Source organism: Aptenodytes forsteri, unplaced genomic scaffold, assembly GCF_000699145.1.
Source record: "Aptenodytes forsteri isolate BGI_AS27 unplaced genomic scaffold, ASM69914v1 Scaffold69, whole genome shotgun sequence".
In the NCBI taxonomy this organism is placed as follows: Eukaryota; Metazoa; Chordata; class Aves; order Sphenisciformes; family Spheniscidae; genus Aptenodytes; species Aptenodytes forsteri.
This window is the reverse complement of record NW_008795885.1, coordinates 4,835,295-4,844,393: the sequence shown is the minus strand read 5'-3', so window position 1 is coordinate 4,844,393 and position 9,099 is coordinate 4,835,295.

Sequence of the window (9,099 nt, the reverse complement as noted above, 5' to 3'; positions counted from 1 at the left end):
GACCTACCAAGACTTTGTAGATTCCTGTTTCAGCTAGACAATGACAACTGACTTCCTCTGAATACTATACTATTTCCTAAGTCACTTTCTGTAATTTTTTAAATAAAAAAAAAAAAAAAAAAAAAAAAAAAGAAAAAAAAAAAAAAATCAGAAAACTTCAGTGCAACCAAAACTTTAATTTTCACATATTCCAAATTGTTAATCAAAGTATTAAAAAGTATTAAGACGATTTGAAAGAAAACTATAAAACTGCTTTTATAATAGTCTTGTGTCAAAACTATAAAATGTCTCCAAACATGAACAGATTTGGAAATACAATAAAGAGAACTGCACAGATGCAAAGAGTTGCAAGCAAAGTTGCATTCTGTGCAAAGTAAATGCCTCCTTTGTAACAACTACATTCTTGTTGCAAAGCCTGACTGCAGTAAACTGGCTAACCCTACCTCTGGTGCAAAATCACAGAGCATCAGAAGCGTAACATCTCCAAGCACACAAGGCCTAGAAAGAAAACCTTTGGGCATGTGACATTTGTGTTAACAAGGGAGACAACAGCAGAGGCACAGCTACGCCTTTAACAGCAGCGCTGTTTTACTGTGCAATCATCGCTGTAAAAATGCAATCCTTGGAAGTGGTCAGAGGAAGTCGTCTGGAAAACTGCAGTTGCCATTGCATGCTCACTCACATCAAAGCTGGCCCATTGGCTTACATTTAACAAAACCAGCAATTTTTTCTTTTGGGAGGGAGGAAAATACTTTGTGAGAACCTCACTATTATTTTTTTTAGTATGGGGAAGTTCTCAGAATTCATAGTATTGTTTAATGAAACAGTAAAGCTATCTTAACAGTTCAGAGCTGCCCACTCCTGCTTACACTCAAGCAAACTCCTGCCCTTACATCAGCCATGCTGCTTGACAGACCCATTACCTTCTCAAGCTCAAGGTACACAGTGCGCTCAGCTTATCAACCCAGCAGAAAACTACTCATTTTTAATGCCCCCACTCCACAAGTTGAGATCACCCAGGTCAGAACAGTGGAGACAGCGCATGGGAAGAAAGTGGCAGCACACAATGGAACTGATTCTTTGCAACAAACCGCGTTTTGCAAAACTTAGCCATAGCTTGTGATCGCTTTTCACAAATGGCATACAAGCAGCTAGGGAGCTCACAGATACTCATCTACCCTACACAGCATTCATCTCTTAAGAGCTGGAACAAGTTATACTTAAAAGGGTGCTTGCCTTTTTTTTTTTTTTTTTTTTTTTTAGCCCTTACCAGTAAGGCAAGTTCATTTCAGAGCATTTATTTGCATGTGTGTTTCATTCTCAGTTAACCACTCTGAAGCCTAAAAGAAGCAAACTTACTCTTACTTCTTTTATAGATTAGCCCTCCAAATACCAATGCTGTTCTACGACATTTAAGTACTATTATTAGTTAGATAATATTAACAGTAGCAACCATTTTTTGTTCACCCTTCAAAATGTTATTAGTTTTCCATTTCAGCTTATACGCAGCTCAGACATTTTCTCTCTGTTTAAGCAGAAAAATATTTTAAAATAAATACTTCCCATTCACATTTGATCTTTTTCACCATAATTTTCTAACCTAGATTTTTTCTAGTTTACATTTTCATAGTTCATACAGAAAATATTCTTAAGTCTATTAAGTCTTACAATTTTACCAAACTGGTAGGAGACGGAACACCAGCACAATCTTTTCCACTGTTGTGGTTTAACCTCATTAGGCAGCTCAGCCCCACCCAGCCACTCACTCACTGCCCCCAGTGGGATGGAGGAGAGAATCAGAAGAGTAAAGTGAGAAAACTCATGGGTTGAGATAAAGACGGTTTAATAGGTAAAGCAAAAGCTGTGAGCAAAGTGAAATGAGGAATTCATTCACTCCTTCCCATCGGCAGGCAGGTGTTCAGCCATCTTCCTTCTTCTTCCCCCAGCTTTATATGCTGAGCATGATGTCACATGGTATGGAATATCCCTTTGGTCAGTTGGGGTCAGCTGTCCCGGCTGTGTCCCCTCCCAGCTTCTTGTGCACCCCCAGCCTGCTCACTGGTGGGGAGGTGTGAGAAGCAGAAAAGGCCTTGACACTTTGTAAACACTGCTCAGTTATCAACGCTGTTTTGGTCACAAATCCAAAACCTAGCACCATATGAGCTACTATGAAGAAATTTAACTCTATCCCAGCCAAAACCAGTACACTCACAAAATCATTCCTATAGTCAGTTTAGTATGCACTCATGTGTCCCAGACAGACATGTATCTATAACCCTCCACCCTCGAAAAACTTAAAAGGTTTAAAAAATCATTTCATATTTTTAGAAAACAGTAATTTCTGCATAATGTCAGAGGAAGGTACAAACCCCACATAGACAAAAAAACATTTGGATGCAATGGAGGAAGGAGACCAGAAGACAGTCACAAGTTGGTGTCTGAAGACCACACCAGCAAGACAATCTTTAGGAAAGCTTCAGACACAACAGAACTTTCAAATGGTTAATACAGGAAAAATAAAAAAATAAAAAGTTAAGATACAAAACAGAAGAAAGAAGGAACACTAAGTTAAGGACTCTGGGAAAAACACTGGGGCAAAGCTGCACATAGCTCTGAAAGACAGAACAGGATGTTCAAGATTACCTATAGTAAGTGCAACAGTACCTATATCTAAAGCCCAGACAAACAGAGTTTCTTAAGCAATAGCACTCTGGATAAAAAGAACAATGACAGTTGAAAGACCATACCAAATTCTGCAGTAAATAAGGCTGGAATTTCTAGGATGATGGAAGTGCGTAAAACATGCAACACCAAACCCAGGTTTAGATATGGATGATAGATTTACAAGTGTAACTCCAAAAATTTATGTGTCTGGGGCACTGATGTTGCAGTTCAAAAGTTACAACAATTTAACCTTGACTCAAAAAAGAGAATATTTAGGATAGCTTGAGCAGTTCATTCTCCACGCCCTTTCAATTTGCCCGGTAATGCACGTGCCAACAATGTAATATTTCAGTGAACACAAGTACTTGGAAAAGCATCTCAAGATATCCAAGAGAGAACAAACATTAATATATTTGTTCCCAGATACTGGTCACTATAGCAGCATGAGAAGAGGGAATGTAGACATTTGTAGAACTTACTTCCATTACACCTAACTGCACACAAGGTTTGATATCTCTCATACTTACAACTTTAAGCTATGTAAAGTTACAGTCAAGTTCTTTGGGAAATAAAGTGTTTTCACTTGTTTTCATTTTTCTAGCTTCATAAAGATAAAAAATTCAACTGGAATTTGCTGGAACAGATGATATAAACAGAGATGCCTGTCTGTCATTCATTATTTTTTACATAATCTTGTCTTTGTCCTACGCAAATAAAAGCAGATTTGTATTATCTTTGATGGATGCAAATTACCACCATTTTAAAATAATGATACTGACAGTTTTAAGGATTTGCTTCACAGCATCATACTTGTGACCTCTTTCAGGAAGAAGCATCACAGCTCACTGGGAGCAATATTATCAGTTTTGATTTATTGCTATCCTTAAGTGAATGGCTGAAGATTTTTACCAAGTACAACATAGGTCAAGATACCGACTTAACAAATGAAGAACTACAAGTGATTCATCTGGAGTTTGCCAATGGTCTCTTTGCCACAAAGTATCACTAGATTAAAAAAACAAGAACAACCTATCTCCTCCCCCCCAAAAAAACCCCTACAGAAACTGAAAATTTTTGTTGCAACTCAATTTAGGTGACTTTATTATCTAGCAGCACACATTCTATTAAAACATACATTTTAGTGGAAAGATTTTTCACTCTAGTATCATGGAACTCTGTTCGTGACTGAAGTAGTGCAATAATACTTGGAATTTACTCAAATAGCAATTAAATACGGATATTTCAAACAATCAGAAAGGCTCCATATCCAGCTAGCAATCCCTGGTCACCAAGTTTTTAAATTAGATTAAAAGCTCAAATAACTTGTTCAACAACAGACAAAATAAAAACAAACCACCCACCCAAAACAAAAAACCTACAAAAACAACCCAAACAAGTGCCTACACTCTAGTTTAATTAAAGATCTGTTGTGTCCATTAAAATTTATATAAATCTATAATTTATATAAATCTACCCTACATAATCAAACTTAAACATTTTGCTTAGTTCAGTAACAATTTACCATTTCACTAAGCAGACTAAGCATAAATTTTGTCTAAAATTTATTAATTACTGGAATCTAGAAGAAAAAAAAATAATTTCACTGCATACATCTTTTTCAGTATAGCAGTTACATATTATTACAGAGGTTTTACAGCTTCAGTAAAAGCCTCTTTTGAAGGCAATGTGCTATTGCAACTTTCTATTAATTTGCTTTTACTTACATTAATTCTTTTTACATAAAATGCTAACAGGTCAAATTAGTCAAAATACCACAACAGTAAAGAAATTGTACAGGCATCTTGAGCTGACTACTAATTAAGTTTTAACTTTCTATTTGCAGTTTGACAGGGTGCTTAATAAAAACAAAACACTGCATGCTCTAAAAATACAGAAATACCCTATAATACTGCCATTGCCTTTGGTGTGTGTTTCAATTACAATATACAATGGCTCTTCCAGTAACTATACAGAAAGCATAAAAACTGACTTATGTTTAAAACTCCCACCTTACTGCAATTTACTTGTAGGTTGCTTTCAGGTTTTTCCACATTACCTCCATCCATTTGGATTTTTAGTACCTGAATCTTCAGTATTGAGAATATTATTCATTACAGTACTCTAAGTTTGATGTACAAGTTCACTAACATGCCAGGCGTTAATGTGCAGGCATCAGCAGACATAATTTTAATGTATAAATAAATGTATTTAACCTTTTCTAAAATTTTATGCAAAATATATCATCTGCAAGTATCAAATGAATAATCATCTTATAATGTTGACCAAAAAGTAGAAAAAAGTTCTGCATCAGCCACTTTTCCACTCCTATTTTATTCCATCCCTCAGTCCTTTGTCATTATGTTAGTTTACAGTGTATATATTACACATTTTTATACATAAAATATTCATTAAAAGTGGTAGCAATTTACAGCCTAAAGAATTATTGTAAGTGGTGTAATACCTAATTTTATATCAATATAAATATTGAAAGTTTTGTAAACTGTAGAGTAGGTAGAGCCATTAATCTACCACATGTAACCTAACAAGAGTCCAAAAACATAATTAATGCAACAATATGTATTACAACTCCAGTTCTTAGTTGCTTTTAAAATGTATACACACACACACCATTCATGACAAGTCAACTCACAACATTGAATAGTTGGTTAAAAAGCTCAATAAATGCAATACTCTTTTAAAAAAGAAAAAAGAAAAAAAAGCACAGAGTAGTGAAACTATATAGCTGACCTTATTATTAAGCCATTGTATTTACATGTACAGTCAAGCATTTGAAAGGGGTATACAACTAGCTTTACAAGAAAATTACAGTCGGTACATTTTGTTTCTGCATAGTATATAGTATAAAGAAGCTGTATTTATAAAGAGACTGAACTCAGGGAACTGGCAATGGGACATGGAGCCATTCACTTCTACCAGTGGCCCAGGTCTGTGGTAACTGAAGTTAAATCATTTGACAGATGGTCGGTAGTTTTTATGAAATAAGCTGGTGCTTTCAGTCCAGTTCCTGGTGCTTTTGTGATGTGGATATCTATCCACTATCACAAACAGGTACTCCTGTTGGCAGCCACAGCAACGACTGAGTGAGCATGGAGACTGAACAAGCCTCTTAACCCTTGCTAGAGGTCTCTCTCTAGGTCAGGGTTTGCAGCACTTTGGTGGGGCAGTGGGGTGAAGCTTGCACTGCTGCTGCTGCTCACGCTGTACCTGTTTAGTGGACAAAAAGAGGACTTCAGTTTCCAATGCTGTCAGCCTGAAGAGTTTCACAAACACCGAATTCAGGTTAAAATGAAGTTTTCTTTCACCTGCTTAAATACAAAGTTTCCCCATTGAAGACAAATATTTGGAGGGGGGAGGATGGGGGACAGAAATCATACAAAAAGACGAAAGCATTAGTGAAGGTTAAAAAACAAACAAGAAAAAAAAAACAAAAGCCCACACCCTGCAACTCTTTAGTAAAATCTCCTCCTGCAGAGATGTCTTTTGAACAATACAACATAGAAAAATACTTTCAATATAACTAAAGGTACTGCAATTAAAACCCAAAATGTGATGGTAAGCATTAAGCTGAAAATTATTACTTTAAGGGGCTCCTAATTTATCTGACACCAAGGGCTTAATCAGAATTAGTTTGCCTCTCTGACACATACCCTTGAAATATAACTGAAGCGTGAGACACTTGAAGTAGTTTTGTTTTATACTATTAAAAAATAAAATTAATGTAGTAAATAAGAAAATCCACACTTTTAGACACAGATACACATAAAATAATTTGCTTCAAAAAGCAAAGTTTCCTGTGTTGTATTCCTAAATATGCATCCCCAGAAGACACATCCTTGGCCTTTAAGAAGCCACAAGTTCAAAACTGCATCATCATTGCAGAAGGTGGTCTAATCTAGGAATGAGTAAAAAGCAAATCAAGGAACAATAGCTGTTTTTCTCCAAGGTTTCGCTCAGTATCTCCAGTAGTGGTTAGTTTCAACTCATTGACTTTATACTCAGTATATGTAGTATAGATCATAGAATAGTTTGGGTTGGAAGGGACCTTTAAATGTCATCTAGCCCAATCCCTCTGCAATGAGCAAGGACATCTTCAACTAGATCACGTTGCTCAGAGCCCCGTCCAACCTGACCTTGAATGTTTCCAGGGATGGGGCATCCACCACCTCTCTGGGCAACCTGTTCCAAGATATACGTATTTCCATTGTATGTTTTTCGAACTCATTCTATTTTAAAAGAACACAAAATATCCCACAACGTCCCAAAATTCTATCAGTTTTCTCCTTCCCCTTTGCTAATATTTAATGAACTACACAAAGCAAACCTCTTCAAATGCTTCAATAAGAATACACATAACTATATTGCAAGAGACAAACGCTATTTAGTTGAGTAAGCTTTGTTATACTACCAGTCTGAAGGCGTTTAAGAACTACTTAGACAGCAATCCTGGCAGCTGAACCAAAGAGAAAACAGGATCTGTGGAACCAGCACAATATTCAGAAGTTATCTGCTGTGTATCAGTAATTCACTATAGCAAGGACTCAGACCTGTTACCACTACAAAGTCAATACCGCCACCTAAGGGTGACGACAAAGCATTGTATTTATTACCAGATTATTTACAGAAACATTTATATAGAAAATAAAAGTCTGACACCTGCATAGTGGTTCAAATGTCTTCACAGCAAACACATTTATGCACGAGCACACAATCTTCACTTTTTTGTCTATTAACATCAAACTCCGCGTGAATATTTTACCTTAAGAACCGTTACAGAAACTGCCCAAGTCAAAATGCAACAGTTCTAAACAAAAAACAATAAAAAAAAATTATCAAACTCTGAGAAATAATGTTGTATCAGTTAGATTTCTGAAGAAATGATCGAACCATTTTATTTTCTTGTAAAAATGAACAAAGTGAATGTTCCAGAAGGGAAGCTTATTGAAAGACTAACTTTCCAACACAGCTTTTAATACTGAACAGATGTCTCAAACAGTTCTTATGAAAGCATGTTTTCCCATATCTCAGCTTAGTTTCAGTGTAGTTATTCAATGCATTTTTAAAGCACTGAACACTATTTTATGGTACATTAGTAGTTTTTGATGCATATGTAACGTGTTTGACAAACTAAAATACAAGAGGGACTTTATCATTACTAGTGAACACTACCAACAATGTCATCTGTAAGGAGTTTTTGCTTTAGAATGCTCTAATTTAATACTTGACAGAAGATGAATCATCATTGTCCAAAGCTATGATATACAGTAGAGAAATCAATCTCAGTATTGGCACATCCTTAAGACGTATGCATGTGTTCAGCAAGTAAACAGTCCTGTATGTGCATTCTGTGTCTACAAAGAAAACCAGCAATGCTCTCCTGCAGAACATGAGTTTTTAAATAAAAAAAAAAAAAAAAAGAAATAATAATTGAAGGGGGAAAGTCTAGAACAACTACAGTTCTTTTCAAAACCTCAAAACAATGAAATAAGCTAGTTATAAAGTATTTTGAGAAAGTATTCAAGAAGCAGCATTTTTCTGAAATTCCTCCAAGTAGAAGAACAGTTTTAAATAATTATATGTAAAAATGGAAATAGTATATGGAACATGTTGGGGGGGGCGGGGAAAAGGGCAGGGAAAACACACTCTTGCAAATATTTTTCCCCAAAAGTCTCTTTCATTTACTTGTAACCAATGAAAAAGTAAGCTATTTCTTTAAATTCTAAACTTCAGCAGTTCACATCATCAGATGATGTGCAGTTTATATGCCTCATAATACTGCCTTTTCTCCTCAAATAATTTGCCTGGACTAAATTCAAAGCAAAGTACTCTCTCCTCTCCACATTTGCACTGTGTCATGCATAAAGGCCTTTGGGCACACTGCTGAATTAAGTGTTTTGCAGCTGACATGTACAAAGAAGAAAGAGAACTGCGGGGGGGGGGGGGTAGGGAAACCACATAAGGATAAATAAATCAGATTACATTATGCTGTGATTATTCAGAAAACATGAAAATTAAGTTTATTTTGTCCTACAGATTTTTGTACCAGGTTGATTCGAGTCAATGCTTTAAAAGGGTATGTTAAATATTTAATTATATGACATAAAACTGAAATGTTTGTTTTAGTCTATCTTAATTCTTTTTTACTGAAACTAAAAAAGTGTATTATTCACCTATCTTAAGTATTATAGTTTCTATCAAATGTAGCATCACAGTTAACATTAATTTCTACTCTATTATCTGCTACACACTGCAAAGGTGCGCAGAACACTAACAGAATAACCATCTTTAAAAACACTATTAAATAATTATCTGTAAAATATTTACTACAGAAGTGTTCTCACACATCGAGCATGAAAAAAAGGTTATCAAACTGCCAACTGGGCCAAAACTTTGTTATCTTGAAGTGTCCTCCACTCA